This window comes from Lolium perenne, chromosome 3, assembly GCF_019359855.2.
Source record: "Lolium perenne isolate Kyuss_39 chromosome 3, Kyuss_2.0, whole genome shotgun sequence".
Taxonomy (NCBI): Eukaryota; Viridiplantae; Streptophyta; class Magnoliopsida; order Poales; family Poaceae; genus Lolium; species Lolium perenne.
In genome coordinates, this window is record NC_067246.2 from 291089424 (window position 1) to 291094328 (window position 4905).

Here is a 4905-nt window from a genome sequence, read left to right on the forward strand (position 1 = left end):
AGCTACCCGATAATTTCAAAAAATTCGACGGATTGCAGGATCCTGAGGATTGGCTGGTAGATTACCTCGAGACAGTGAAATTAATTGGCGGCACAAGGGCAACGGCAATGCAGAGCATTCAGGTGCACTTGAGTGGAGCCGCAAGATCTTGGATAAAGAAGCTTCCAGTAAGTTCCATCGACAGCTGGACTGATTTTGAGGACATATTCATCAAAAAAATTCGGTCCACTTGCAAAAAGCCTGCGACACTTGAGGAGCTGAGATCCTGTCGACAGAAACACGATGAATCAATGAGGAAGTACATCCAAAGGTGGAATATCATCAAAAACTCGGCGGAAAACATATCTGACGAGAGAGCCATAGATGCATTTGTGGCAGGAGTCCGACGAGGAGATTTCGTGGAGGATCTGGGGAGAACTAACCCAAAAACAGTATCAGCATTGATGGAGATAGCAAACAAATGGGCAGATGGCGAAGATGCTGTGCACAACAAGCGACACAGGTCACCAGAGGAGGACCGCAGTCGAAATTACCAGGGCAGGCGACGATTCTCTCGATTTTCGAGTTATGATCCACCTGGCCAAATTTCGGCTGGGTTTCGATCAAGCACTGGAGGAAACAACAGAGATAACTATCAATGCAGTAGCGAACAGCGAAGTGACAACAGAGACGACTCGCGAAATAACAGGCCAAACAACGGTCCTAGGCTTCAGAGGCCCTTTGTGACCCCTGAGGATATGATGAACGGTCCATGCCAGATGCACTTTTTCGTCGACAACAATGGGGTAAGGCAGTCAGGACATCTGCAGAAAGATTGTCGGAACTTTCAAGCAATGATGAGGGTTGCCGCGCAAGCGCACGCCCAGGCAGCAAGTCGAAATCCCCAAGGACCTAGGAGCGAGATCCACCTACCACCTCCTCCCGTAATTATGGAAGAAAATCGACACCAGCTCAGGATAGCGGCAGCACCAGCACCACCACCATACGTCGATCCCAACTCCCATGGAGCAGTCTCGATGATTCAGAAAGCAAGACCATCCAATAGAGCTCAGAAAGTAATCTCGCTGCAGGTATTCATGGCAGAAAAGATGCCTCCACCAACAGTCGAATATCTCAATTGGTCGGGACAAGATATTGGTTTCACAATTGCGGATCACCCGCAGCAAATTCCTCGACCAGGGCAATCAGCACTTATTTTGCCCGCAGTAATCGCAGGATTCGACGTGTCTCGAGTTTTCATCGACGGGGGAAGCAGTCTAAACCTTATGTATGCAGATACACTAAGGAAAATGAACATATCCTTGGCAAACCTCAAACCAACGGATACGCGATTTCATGGCATCACACCAGATAAACCAAGTTACCCACTGGGAAGGATTAATCTCGACGTTCAGTTCGGCACCCGAGAAAATTACAGGATCGAAAGGTTGGAGTTCGAAGTCGTGGATTTCCCATCACAGTATCATGCTCTGTTGGGGCGCCCAGCATACGCTAGGTTTATGGCAGTACCACATTACACATACCTGTTGTGGAGGATGCCTGGACCAAAGGGGCCAATCACGATTAAAGGAAGCTTTTCGCTTGCCGATAAATGTGATAAGGATTTTCATCGGCTCTCAGAAACCTTCGGGATGCAGGCAGAATATATGGAGTCAAAGCTCACGACAGATTACGATGTATTACCAGATGTGGGGAGGCCTAGCAAGGAGTCAACCTTCAACACAGCAAAGGATTCCAAGGAAGTACAGATTCACCCGACAGACCCGAAGAAAACGACGTCCATCGCAAGTAACATGGACCTCGCATAGGAAAGCGCACTCGTCGAGTTCCTCCGTGAGCACTGGAAAATCTTCGCATGGTGTCCAGCTGACATGCCAGGAGTACCCAGGGAACTTGCCGAGCACCACCTACACTTGGATCCAATCGCGAAACCAATCAAACAACCTCTGCGACGTTTTTCGGAGCCAAACCGCAAGGCTATGCTGTCGGAAATTAACAGACTCAGAGAAGCAGGTTTCATCAAAGAAATACATACAGAGGCCACATGGGTAGCTAACCCAGTGCTGGTGCCGAAGAAAAACACGAAGGTCCTTCGCATGTGCGTCGACTTTACGTGTCTTAATAAACATTGCCCAAAGGATCACTTTCCCCTCCCAAGGATCGATCAAATTATCGACTCCACGGCAGGATGTGAACGTCTTTCCTTCCTGGATGCCTATTCTGGTTATAACCAGATTAGATTGAAAGAAGATGATGAGGTGAAAACATCGTTCATCACCCCTTACGGCGTGTTCTGCTATCGAACAATGCCCTTCGGGTTGAAAAACGCGGGAGCAACATATCAGCGGATGATGCAGAAGTGCCTAGCAGAGCAGATCGGAAAAAATGTACAAGTATACATCGACGATGTAGTCATAACATCCAAAAAAGGCGACACTCTAATTGAGGATCTGAAGGAAACTTTCGACAACCTCGACAAGTTCTGCCTCAAGCTGAACCCGACAAAGTGCTCTTTTGGCGTCCCTGCAGGAGAACTTCTCGGGTTCCTAGTATCAGCAAGAGGGATCGAAGCAAACCCCGAAAAAATACAGGCCATCGTAACGATGAGGAAGCCAACTAAGTTGAAAGAAGTACAGCAATTAACCGGGCGAGTCGCAGCTTTAAGCAGATTCGTCGCCAGGCTAGGAGAAAAGGCGTTACCATTCTACGCCTTGATCAAACAGGGAGACAAGTTCCAATGGAACGAAGAAGCGGACAGAGCTTTTGAGGACCTCAAACGCAAAATCTCGACACCCCCCATCTTGGTGGCGCGCCAAAAGAGAAGGAGCCTCTGTTGCTGTATATTGCGGCCACACCCGAGGTGGTAAGCACAGTCCTTGTCGTCGAAAGGGAGGAAGAAGGAAAACTCCATGGAGTGCAGAGGCCAGTATACTTCATCAGCGAAGTTTTGTCGCCCTCAAAACAAAGGTACCCTCAGTACCAAAAGCTAGCATATGGAGTGTTCACAACAGCACGAAAATTGCGCCACTATTTTTCGGCACACCCGATCATAGTGGTCAACGAAGCTCCCTTGTCAAATATACTAAACAATCCAGAAGCTACGGGTCGTGTCTCCCTTTGGGGAATAGAACTTTCCCCTCGGGACATCACGTATGAAAAAAGAAAAGCAATCAAGTCGCAGATTTTGCCAGACTTCATCGCAGAGTGGATGGAGCTGCAAAACACAGGACCACCAGATTTATCGAGAACCTGGACCATGAACTTCGACGGATCCAAGAGATTAGAAGGAGCTGGTGCAGGTGTAATACTAATATCACCAGAAGGCGACAAGCTGAAGTACGTCCTGAGGATGACGTTCCCAAACGCTTCTAACAATGAGGCAGAATACGAAGCCCTCATACATGGGATGAAGATGGCAAAAGCTTGTGGTGCAACTCGACTAAAAATCTTTGGCGACTCGCAGTTGGTGGCTCAGCAAGTCATGAACCAATGCGACGCAGTCCACGATAGTATGATGGCATACAAAGAAGTCTACAACGAGCTCGAGAAGTTGTTCGATGGATGCGAAGTAAATCATATCAGCAGATTGAGCAACGACGAAGCCGACGTTCTTGCAAACATCGGGTCGCAATGCCTTGCAGTTCCGCCAGGTGTATTTTGGGAAGAGATAGCAGAGAGATCTACGAAGTCGACAAAACCACAAAAGAAGGAGAAAAAACCTTCGGGGGCGACCAAAGAAGAGCAGGAGGAAGAAGAAGAAGATCAGGACCTGGTCATGATGATACAGATACCATGGATGCAGACGTACATATCATACATTCTGAAGAAGGAAATACCCGACGATCCAGTTGAAGCGAGGCGAGTTATTAGACGATCAAAGGCTTTTACTGTGGTCAAAGGGGAGCTATACAAACGAAGTATTTCGGGAGTACTACAGAGGTGCGTCACACCCGAGGAAGGAAGGATGATACTGAAGGATGTACACGAAGGAATTTGCGGTCACCACGCAAGTAGCCGAGCTATTGCTGCCAAAGTCTTTCGAGCTGGATTTTACTGGTTGACAGCAATAGAGGACGCAAAGGAGATAGTACGAACCTGCGACGTGTGCCAAAGGTTTGCCGCAAAACCCCACTCACCTGCAGCAGAGCTGATGCCAATACCCTTGTCTTGGCCCTTTGCTCAATGGGGCCTCGATATGGTGGGAAAGTTACACAAATCCTGGCCAGGAGGAAAGGAGTACATGCTGGTAGCTGTCGACAAATTTACAAAGTGGATTGAAGCGAAGCCGATAAACTCACCAGACGGGGCATCCGCAGATAAGTTCGTAAAAAGTCTCGTCTTCAGATTTGGAGTGCCCCATAGCATCGTCACGGACAATGGCAGTAACTTCACATCCCACGAGTTTAAAGATTATTGCAAAGAAATGGGTATCAAGCTACACTTTGCGTCGGTTGCGCACCCGCAGACCAATGGTCAAGTCGAGAAAGCTAATGGAATCATCTGCAACGGCATCAAAAAATGCTTATTAGCACCACTGGAGAAAGCTCGATACACCTGGCCAGAGGAGCTGCCCAGTGTATTGTGGAGCATACGAACGACACCAAACACAGCGACGCAAGAACTCCGTTCTTCTTGGTCCATGGAGCAGAAGCAGTACTACCAATCGAGATAGAGCATGATTCTCCACGAGTCGTGGAATATGATGAAGAGGCGTCGAGGAAAGCGTTAGAAGATGACGTCGATGCACTCGATGAGGCTAGAGACGAAGTACTCTCTCGGGTAACCAAATACCAACAGGACTTGAAGAATTACCACAGTCGACGTTTGCAGCCAAGATCCTTTCAGGTGGGAGACCTAGTTCTTCGGCTCACGCAAAAAAGTCATGAAAAGCTCGAGTCACCATGG